The sequence below is a fragment of the Aquarana catesbeiana genome, unplaced genomic scaffold (genome assembly GCF_042186555.1).
Source record: "Aquarana catesbeiana isolate 2022-GZ unplaced genomic scaffold, ASM4218655v1 unanchor228, whole genome shotgun sequence".
Lineage (NCBI taxonomy): Eukaryota > Metazoa > Chordata > Amphibia > Anura > Ranidae > Aquarana > Aquarana catesbeiana.
This window is the reverse complement of record NW_027362655.1, coordinates 1480167-1492271: the sequence shown is the minus strand read 5'-3', so window position 1 is coordinate 1492271 and position 12105 is coordinate 1480167.

Sequence of the window (12105 nt, the reverse complement as noted above, 5' to 3'; positions counted from 1 at the left end):
TATATATATATATATACAGTCAGACTGCTATATATATATATATCCACTGTATCCAGTTAAGCTAGATCTCACTGCAGACCGTTCCTGCTCTACTGTTTCTAATCTACTTCAGGCGGGCAGTTGATTCAGTTAGCTGGAGTGTATTTAATACCGTATTTATCGGCGTATAACACGCGCCGGCGTATAACACACACCCCAAGTTTAGGAGGGAAGTTTAGGGAAAAAAAACTTACATTTAAATGCCCATCAATGCAGCCTTGTCAGTGTCCATCTGCAGCCTTGTCCATCATTGCATCCTTGTCAGTGTCCATCTATAGCCAGTGTCAGTATAGCCAGTGTCAGTGTCCATCTATAGCCAGTGTCAGTGTAGCCAGTGTCCATCTGTAGCCAGTGTCCATCTGTAGCCTGTGTCCGTCTGAAGCCTGTGTCAGTGTAATCAGTGTCCATCTGTAGCCTTGTCCCTGTGTCATTTTCAAACTTGTCGTTTAAAAATGGCGCCGCCGTTCTCATCGGCTCTCGGTGGCTTTCTGACACACTCGGCCGTTCTCGGCGGCTTTCGGACGCACTTGGCGCCTTTCGGCCGCTCTCGGCAGCTTTCGAACGCAGCGGGACTGTGAGAGCCGCCGAAAGCCAGTGAGAATGGCCAAAAGCGTCCGAGAGCCGCCGAGAACGGCCGAAAGCGGCCAAGAGCCGCCGAGGATGGCCGAAAGCAGCCGAGAGCCGCGGAGAATGGCTGAAAGCGGCCGAGAGTTGCCGAGAACGGCCAAAAGCCGCCGAGAACGACCAAAAGGGTCACAATCGGCGGGGGATTGGTGTATAACACGCACCCACGATTTTCCCCTGATTTTAAGGGGGAAAAAGTGCGTGTTATACGCCGATAAATACGGTATATATATATATATATATATATATATATATATATATATATATATACAGTCTGACTGCTATATATATATATCCACTGTATCCAGTTTAGCTAGATCTCACTGCAGACCTTTCCTGCACTGCTGTTTCTACTATATTTCAGACAGTCAGTTGATTCAGTTAGCTGCAGTGTATTTCATATATATATATACAGTCAGTCTAGTATATATATATATATACAATGGGGACGGAAAGTATTCAGACCCCCCTAAATTTTTCACGTTTTGTTATATTGCAGCCAATTGCTAACATCATTTAAGTTCATTTTTTTCCTCATTAATGTACACACAGCACTCCATATTGACATAAAAACACAGAATTGTTGACATTTTTGCAGATTTATTAAAAAAGAAAAACTGAAATATCACATGGTCCTAAGTATTCAAACCCTTTGCTGTGACACTCATATATTTAACTCAGGTGCTGTCCATTTCTTCTGATCATCCTTGAGATGGTTCTACACCTTCATTTGAGCCCAGCTGTGTTTGATTATACTGATTGGACTTAATTAGGAAAGCCACACACCTGTCTATATAAGACCTTACAGCTCACAGTGCATGTCAGAGCAAATGGGAATCATGAGGTCAAAGGAACTGCCTGAAGAGCTCAGAGACAGAATTGTGGCAAGACACAGATCTGGCCAAGGTTACAAAAAAATTTCTGCCGCACTAAAGGTTCCTAAGAGCACAGTGGCCTCCATAATCCTTAAATGGAAGATGTTTGGGACAACCAGAACCCTTCCTAGAGCTGGCCGTCCGGTCAAACTGGGCTATCGGGGGGAGAAGAGCCTTGGTGAGAGAGGTAAAGAAGAACCCAAAGATCACTGTGGCTGAGCTTCAGAGATGCAGTCGGGAGATGGGAGAAAGTTGTAGAAAGTCAACCATCACTGCAGCCCTCCTCCAGTCGGGGTTTTATGGCAGAGTGGCCCGACGGAAGCCTCTCCTCAGTGCAAGACACATGAAAGCCCACATGGAGTTTGCTAAAAAAACACCTGAAGGACTCCAAGATGGTGAGAAATAAGATTCTCTGGTCTGATGAGACCAAGATAGAACTTTTTGGCCTTAATCCTAAGTGGTATGTGTGGAGAAAACCAGGCACTGCTCATCACCTGTCCAATACAGTCCCAACAGTGAAGCATGGTGGTGGCAGCATCATGCTGTGGGGGTGTTTTTCAGCTGCAGGGACAGGATGACTGGTTGCAATCGAGGGAAAGATGAATGCGGCCAAGTACAGGGATATCCTGGACGAAAACCTTCTCCAGAGTGCTTAGGACCTCAGACTGGGCCGAGGTTTACCTTCCAACAAGACAATGACCCTAAGCACACAGCTAAAATAACGAAGGAGTGGCTTCACAACAACTCCGTGACTGTTCTTGAATGGCCCAGCCAGAGCCCTGACTTAAACCCAATTGAGCATCTCTGGAGAGACCTAAAAATGGCTGTCCACCAATGTTTACCATCCAACCTGAGGCAACTGGCGAGGATCTGCAAGGAGGAATGGCAGAGGATCCCCAAATCCAGGTGTGAAAAACTTGTTGCATCTTTCCCAAAAAGACTCATGGCTGTATTAGATCAAAAGGGTGCTTCTACTAAATACTGAGCAAAGGGCCTGAATACTTAGGACCATGTGATATTTCAGTTTTTCTTTTTAAATAAATCTGCAAAAATGTCAACAATTCTGTGTTTTTCTGTCAATATGGGGTGCTGTAGGTACAATTAATGAGGAAAAAAATGAACTTAAATGATTTTAGCAAATGGCTGCAATATAACAAAAAGTGACAAATGTAAGGGGGTCTGAATACTTTCCATCCCCACTTTATATATATATATATATATATATATATATATATATGTATACACTGTATACAGTTTAGCTTCATCTCACTGCAGACCGTTCCTGGTGTACTGTTTCTAATATACTTCAGGCAGGCAGTTGATTCAGCTAGCTGTATTGCATTTAATATATATATATATATATATATATATATATATATATATATATACAGGCTTGTATATATATATATAGTCCAGCCAAGCCTATACCTGACTGTAGGACATTCCTGGAGTACGTGTTCAAAGAAACTTTCAGGCAGGTGACTCTGTGAGCTGCAGTTAATTTTATATATATATATATATATATATATATATATATATATATATATATATACACAGGCAGGGCATTTTTTCAGCAGGAACTAGGGGGAACTCAGTTCCACCACCTCTGGCTCAGGTCTTCTGCTCCCTGCTCACCACTATCACTTGGTAACATTGAAGTCCAGCTTCTGCGTTTACAAGTGATAGCTTATCCCCCAGTAGCTCCCACAGGTCAGATCTCCTGCGCAGATCCCACTGAGTGCCAGACAGGCACAAGGGAGATACAGAACAGGTGCCCAGGGTTCAGTGCAGTCATGGGCAGGAGAGGGTACGTGGTAGGCTGCACCCTCTGTGGTCTCCATTTTTTCCCTGGTGACCAGTTGTTGATGCTCCTACTGCATGATCTCCCTTGCAAGTGACTGTAGTATAGTATAGTATGCTGGGAGGTACTACAGCCGCATAGGTGCTTCAGCTTAATATTGCAACAAAGGTAAGAAATATGACAGATGGTGGAGCTTTTAAGGAGGGTGGAGAAGTTGAGGGCAGTGGAGGGAGGGGTTGTATGCATTGATGCCATTTGGCAGGTATGTATGTGTGGCGGGCATGGTTGAGTTACTGCACCTATTCTCTGAGAAAAAAAGCCCTGTATACAGGCTTGTATATATATATATATATATATACCGTTTCCCTGAAAATAAGACCTAGCATGATTGTCGGTGATGGCTGCAATATAAGCCCTACCCCCCCAAATAAGCCCTAGTTAAAGTCCTTGTAGGTTTTATTTTCAGGGTAGGGCTTATTTTCGGGGAAACAAGGTAGGGCTTATTTGGGGGGTAGGGCTTATATTGAAGCCATCACTGATAATCACGCTAGGTCTTATTGTCGGGGAAACAGGTTATATATATAGTCTAGCCAAGCCTATACCTGACTGTAGGCCATTCCTGGAGTGCGTGTTTAAAAACACTTTTAGGCAGGCAGGCAGGTGACTCAGCGAGCTGCAGTTTATAAAATATATATCTCCTGCATTGTAGTCCAGCCAAGCCTATACCTGACTGTAGGCCATTCCTGGAGTGCGTGTTCAAAGACACTTTCAGGCAGGCAGGTGACTCAGTGAGCTGCAGTTCATAAAATACATATCCACTGCATTGTAGTCCAGCCAAGCCTATACCTGACTGTAGGCCATTCCTGGAGTGCCACCACCATCACCACCACCACCACCACCGCCTAAGGCCCAATTTTTCTGCCCCGTTTATCAGGGGCATGTAATTACAATTCTTGATATAATATTTCACAGCAGGGCCCGTTCTAGCGCCCACCAAGATTAACTTTGAGGGCTTACAGTGTTCTGGTACAAAGAAAAAGAGGGGGACACAGGGAAGGAAAGGGAGTGCTGCTCACCCCTGATGATTGAGACAAAAAGGAACAAATTCCCCAAATGGGGTTTTTAGGCAACAAAAAAGAGGGTAGAAGGCCAATATGTAAAAATATAAATTTTATTGTACAAAAGTAGCTTCAACACACTGGTTAAAAAGAATGAGCTCCAATAAGGGTATTTACCACTACATGACACTCAGCACATACACTGTAAGCACATGTTCATAACAACATAGCATATGCGTTGACGTATATCAGAATTGTAGACCTGACGCGCTTCGACCTATATATTCCAGGTCTTCTTCAAAGGTCAATCTGCTAAAATTATACCACAAAAATGCATGTGTCAAAAATTGAATATATATATTTGAAAACAGGTATACCACATGTTGATATGGCATATTTACCCAATGATGAGTGTCCTAGAACAAGGAGCTTTCTGTTGAGGAGATCCCTTTAAAATCGAAAAATTGCCTGTTCACTTTCCCCCAGAGGTCCCATGGCACCACCGCCGCAGCCCCTATTCCCAGGGGGAGATCCCAAAGATGTGGCTTACAAGAGATCACACTGTGAGACGCCCCCTATCTGTAAGCACAGACCACTCGGTCGGTCAGATGGGGAGGACACCTGCAGCAACAACCCAGGAAGGAAAAAACAACAAAATCGGGATAATATACATTAATATGCACTCCAACGTAGAGTCTAAAAAATGTATATGTGTTTGTATCTGCTTGGTTGTAAAATACTATAGATACATATGTACACCCATTACATTGGCCGTAGCCTACGCATACTAGGTGTGTATGTCTGTGCGTAGAAAAGTCCACACACACATATACATATGTGTATACACATATATATATATATACCATACTTGTGGTTTAAGATACCTATTTTAGTATAGAAAAAATCGCGGAGTGCATACATAGGGTAAATAAAATGCAAGATTAAGGGGGAAGTAGTTGATTCCATAATGATACCTCAACCATGTAGGTGAAGGGGTGTGAATAGAATGAAGAGTGTAAGTAGTAGAAAATAGCACTTGGGAGTGGAAGGAAGTGTGGAAACAAAAAGCGTGAATCCCTAATGTGGACAACAAAGGGGTATGAAAAGTGAACACACAAAGAGTGTGAAAAACAAAAACCACATAGAGGTGATGGGTGAATAATGTGGAAAACAGGTGAAAAAGTGCCCACATGTGGGAAAAAGGCAAGTGTACAAAATATATTACCTAATAAACAAGGTGAAGATAGTGCGAAGACCACACTATGTTGCCCTGTGTGCTTGCACTTAGGTGTGACCTAGCCCGGGATTGGTCACAACCTTGAACAGGCTCAGTAAGCGCCCGTCCAGGTTACTATTTAGCAAGTCTGAAAGTATAAAATAAAGTAGAGAAATATTGTATACATTTAAATATTTAAAATGTATATATGGTCATTGTAGTAGACCAAGTATTGTATATGGGACAACAAAAGTGCGATGACATAAAAACAAAATGGTGTACTTACAATGTGAAGCTGCAGAGAAAACCGCCAGCTGGACAGAAAGATATTCAGAGTGGTCTGGGAGAGGCTGAAAGAATATATATAAGCCCTTGATTTGGGGCGTGAATCCGACGCGGGTTAATTGATGGCAGGTGCCAACATTCCATCCAATAGGGCCGCTCCGAGGAGACCGTGCTAGGGGGCATGGCAGCCATATGGCGGCCTCGTGTGGTCCCCCCGGCGTTCAGGGCGAGTGAAGACTCCGTCCGCTGACGTCATCGCCGTCGCAATTGCGTGACGCGTCCGCATCACGTGGTACGCGCGGGGCCCCGCGCATGCGCAGTGAGCGGAAACGTACGGGGATGTCCCTGAACGCCGCCGGCAAGGAGAAATCCCCAACATGGTAGCCAGGACCAGCCTGGGTATCCAATGGGGGAAGGCGGGAGGAGGAGCCAACCATGCAGGAGCCCCTCCTCCCCGCCTTACCTTGCCGGGAAGGCACATCTAGGAAAAAAAAGCCCTGGTACGTGGGCAGCGGCAGCAGCCATAATGACTACTCGTGGGGGGAAGGGAAACAGAACATGAGGGGGACAAAGATTCGATTATTGTACAGGATCAAAAGAGAATAAGATTGATATACAAAATCACATATGTAAACATATCATCTTATATTAATGCATACATTAATTGACGAAGAGAATTACACATGAGATATCCATGTATGTAGAGTGAATTCACATGCCTGAGTATATGAAAAATAAAATAAAACACATGTTTAGAACAAAAAAGAAACAACAAAAAATGAAATAAAATGCAAAAAAATATATACTGAATATCCAAAAAAAACACAGAATCAATGCATAAATAATCATAAATGTCCCTAGGCTATCAGGGGGGGGGGGAAGAAAGAGAGAAGAAGGGGGAAAAAAAAAGGGAAGAACATGGAGAAATGGTCGGAAAATGGAACAGAGGAAAAAACCATAAGAGGCACAATTGCTTTCTATTACTGACAAAGGGCAAGGAGGACCTTATTGGGTCTTGCCCGAAACAAACCCTTTTAGAAACGGGGCAAATGATATAGCATCATTTAATCCCGGGAACGAAGTGGCATTTAATTGAAATATCCACTTTTGTTCATGTTGCAACAGGATTTTGTTCCAATCACCGCCTCGATTTGGTATATGTACCCGATCGAGGGCGGTGAAGGACACTTTTGGCATTCTATAATTGTGTACTGACACTACATGTCGGCCCAATGGTAGGTAGTGGTTACCAATCTGCATATGATAAATATGCTTGGACATGCGGCGGTGGAATTCCTGTTTGGTCTTGCCAACATAATAAGCCCCACATTCACAAGACATAAGGTATACAATCCCTCTTGTTTGACAATTAGTGAAATGTTTAGGCTTAAACAATGCCCCATTTGGAAGACGGAAGATTTTGTCACGTCTAATATATTGACAGGTAGAACAATGTCCGCAAGGAAAGGACCCCAAGATTGAACAATGTTTGGATCTTTTTAATTCATCTTTAAACTCGCTTTGAACTAATCTATCTCTTAACGAGATAGCGCGCTTATAAGTAATTGATGGTTTATTGGAGATAAAATTGCGGACCTTTGGGTCATTCATCAGTATGGGCCAATGTTTTTGGATGATATTATTGACCACCTGATGTTGTCTAGAGAATCGTAAAATGATCCTGGTGGGGCCAGTGTTGGTACCATCCATTGGCTTTTTTTTGGATAAAAGTTCCGACCGGGATTGTGCAATTGCTCTATTATATCCTTTTCGTAAGCAAGAGCGGCTGTAGCCTCGTGCTAGCAGTCTAGTTTGTAACTTATAGGCTTCCTCTTTGAAGAGGGTGTCATCTTCATTCTATTCACACCCCTTCACCTACATGGTTGAGGTATCATTATGGAATCAACTACTTCCCCCTTAATCTTGCATTTTATTTACCCTATGTATGCACTCCGCGATTTTTTCTATACTAAAATAGGTATCTTAAACCACAAGTATGGTATATATATATATATGTGTATACACATATGTATATGTGTGTGTGGACTTTTCTACGCACAGACATACACACCTAGTATGCGTAGGCTACGGCCAATGTAATGGGTGTACATATGTATCTATGGTATTTTACAACCAAGCAGATACAAACACATATACATTTTTTAGACTCTACGTTGGAGTGCATATTAATGTATATTATCCCGATTTTGTTGTTTTTTCCTTCCTGGGTTGTTGCTGCAGGTGTCCTCCCCATCTGACCGACCGAGTGGTCTGTGCTTACAGATAGGGGGCGTCTCACAGTGTGATCTCTTGTAAGCCACATCTTTGGGATCTCCCCCTGGGAATAGGGGCTGCGGCGGTGGTGCCATGGGACCTCTGGGGGAAAGTGAACAGGCAATTTTTCGATTTTAAAGGGATCTCCTCAACAGAAAGCTCCTTGTTCTAGGACACTCATCATTGGGTAAATATGCCATATCAACATGTGGTATACCTGTTTTCAAATATATATATTCAATTTTTGACACATGCATTTTTGTGGTATAATTTTAGCAGATTGACCTTTGAAGAAGACCTGGAATATATAGGTCGAAACGCGTCAGGTCTACAATTCTGATATACGTCAACGCATATGCTATGTTGTTATGAACATGTGCTTACAGTGTATGTGCTGAGTGTCATGTATTGGTAAATACCCTTATTGGAGCTCATTCTTTTTAACCAGTGTGTTGAAGCTACTTTTGTACAATAAAATTTATATTTTTACATATTGGCCTTCTACCCTCTTTTTTGCTGCCTAAAAACCCCATTTGGGGAATTTGTTCCTTTTTGTCACAGTGTTCTGGTACCACCAACACCTAAGGCCCAATTTTCCACAGAGTGTATAGGGCAGGCTATATAGTATATACAGGCGGTCCCCTATTTTCAAAAATCCAACTTACAAACAGAGGGAGACAACAAGAAGTGAGAGGAAATCTACCCCTAGGAAGGGAAATTATCTTCTGTAAGAGTTAATATGGGAAAAATGTGACTCCTCCACTGATTTATCACCAATCCTCGTTTCCCTTAAAAACCCCAAATTTTCAAAATCCAATTGTCATTGGGACAAAAAGTGAGGTGGAATCTTCCGAACAGGGGCACAGACAGCAAAACAAATGTTACAGGGGTGATAACCCTTCCCTATGTTTTCCAAAAAGCTTTAAAATAGATTTTTTGGCTGGAGCTACACTTACAAAATGTACCTGTTCCAATATACAGATTCCACATAAGAACAAACCTACAGTCCCTGTCTTGTTTGCACCGCCTGTATACTGCTGTTCAGAGTATATAGGGCCTGGGGGCCCCACGCCCTTTCTTTTTTTAATTTGGGTGCAGGGTTCCCCTTAAAATCCATACAATACCCAAAGAGCCTGGTAATGGGCTGGGGGGAGGGGGTACCCATGCCGTTTGTCTCACTGATTTTCATCCATATTGCCGGGACCCAACATTACATTAAAGCCTCAAGCAGTTTTAATAGACTTTTATTCCTTGAGAAATGTTATTTTGTGCAGGGACTGTTCTAAGCATGGGCCACTTTACAGGCATACTATAGACACCCCCCAGGTACAACATTTAAAGGAATATTTTACTTTTATTTTTTCACTTCAAGCATCATTAAAGTCACTGCTCCCGAAAAAACATACGTTTTTTAAAACTTTTTTCCATTGATATATGTCCCCTGGGCAGCACCCGGGTCCCCAAACCCTTTTTAGGACAATAACTTGCATATTAGCCTTTAAAATTCGCACTTTTGATTTCTCACGTTCGAGTGCCATAGGTTTTAACGGTGTTCGAATTTTCGCGCAAACTTTCGGTCCGTTCGCATGTTCTGGATGCGAACCGAATCGGGGGGTGTTCGGCCCATCCCTAGTCAGGAACAGCCCTGTGTAGAAAGTGCAGTGGTCAGGAACATCTCAAATACAGCCCTATGTATAGCGTGCAGGGGTCAGAAACATGTCATATACAGCCCTGTGTATAGAGTGCAGTGGTCAGGAACATGTCATATACAGCCCTGTGTATAGAGTGGAGTGGTCAGGAACATGCCATATAAAGCCCTGTGTATAGAATGCAGTGGTCCGGAACATGTCATATACAGCCCTGTGTATAGAGTGGAGTGGTCAGGAACATGCCATATAAAGCCGTGTATAGAGTGCAGTGGTCAAGAACATACCATATACAGCCCTGTGTATAGAGTGTGGGGGTCAGGAACATGTCATATACAGTCCTGTGTGTAGACTGCAGTGGTCAAGAACATGTCATATACAGCCCTGTGTATAGAGTGCAGTGGTCAGGAACATGTCATATACAGCCCTGTGTATAGAGTGCAGTAGTCAGGAACATGCCATATACAGTCCTGTGTATAGAGTGCATTGGTCAGGAACATATCATATTCAGCCCTGTGTATAGAGTGCTAGTTCTAAGCATGGGCCACTTTACGGGCATACTATTGACACCCCCCAGGTACGATATTTAAAGGAATGTTTCACTTTTATTTTTTCACTTTAAGCCACTGCTCCCGAAAAAAGGTCAGTTTTTAAAACTTTTTTTTCCATTGATATATGTCCCCTGGGGCAGCACCCGGGTCCCCAAACACTTTTTAGGACAATAACTTGCATATTAGCCTTTAAAATTCACACTTTTGATTTCTCACGTTCGAGTCCCATAGGTTTTAATGGTGTTCAAATGTTCGTGCAAACTTTCGGTTCGTTTGCATGTTCTGGATGCGAACCGAATCGGGGAGTGTTCGGCCCATCCCTAGTCAGGAACACGCCATATAAACAGCCCTGTGTAGAGAGTGCAGTGGTCAGAAACATCTCAAATACAGCCCTGTGTATAGCGTGCAGGGGTCAGGAACATGTCATATACAGACCTGTGTATAGAGTGCAGTGGTCAGGAACATGCCATATACAGCCCTGTGTATAGAGTGTAGTGGTCAGGAACATGTCTTATACAGCCCTGTGTATAGAGTGCAGTGGTCAGGAACATGCCATATAAAGCCCTGTGTATAGAGTGCAGTGGTCAGGAACATGCCATATACAGCCCTGTGTATAGAGTGCAGTCAGGAACATGTCATATACAGCCCTGTGTATAGAGTGCAGTGGTCAGGAACATGTCATATACAGCCCTGTGTATAGAGTGCAGTGGTCAGGAACATGTCATATACAGTCCTGTGTATAGAGTGCAGTGTTCAGGAACATGCCATATAAAGCCCTGTGTATAGAGTGAAGTGGTCAGGAACATATCATATTCAGCCCTGTGTATAGAGTGCAGTGGTCAGGAACATGTCATATACAGCCCTGTGTATAGAGTGCAGTGGTCAGGAACATGTCATATACAGCCCTGTGTATAGAGTGCAGTGGTCAGGAACATGTCATATACAGCCCTGTGTAGAGAGTGCACTGGTCAGGAACATCTCAAATACAGCCCTGTGTATAGCGTGCAAGGGTCAGGAACATGTCATATACAGCCTTGTGTATAGAGTGCAGTGGTCAGGATCATGTCATATACAGCCCTGTGTATAGAGTGCAGTCAGGAACATGTCATATACAGCCCAGGGTACACAGTGCAGTGGTCAGGAGCAAAGCATATGCAGCCCAGCATACATAGTGCAGTGGTGAGGTAAAGTAATGGTCAGGAACATGGCATATACAGACCAAGGTACAGAGTGCAGTGGTGAAGAACATGTCATATACAAGCCCTTGTAAGCAATACTGAATGCAGGTATACAGTGACAGCAGGGATGACAAGATCTGTCGTCTGTGCCTACTAAAGCTGGAATCTGACTGAGTATGATTATGCAGAGTTTATCATGGCACAAAACACCCACAGACCATAAACAAAGCAAAAGTGAAAATACATGTGTCAGTGAAGTAAATAACCAACCTAACTATATTACACTGTGTAGAAATGGAGGGAAGCTCACATAAACAGGGAATGACCATGACTGGAATGGTAATGAAATGAAGGGAAGCAGAGATTAGGTAACAGGATGCAGGAAACCAAATTCACGGTAGAGTATATAGAATACAGGATCAAGCAGTGATCTACCTGGCTTACACAGGTAGAACACTGAGGCACCGATGAAAGGAAGGAATTATATACTTTCCCAGCAGCCAGCTTTAGGTGGAGCCTAATTACTGAGATCTTCTGTCTGCTGGGAGACACCCGCTG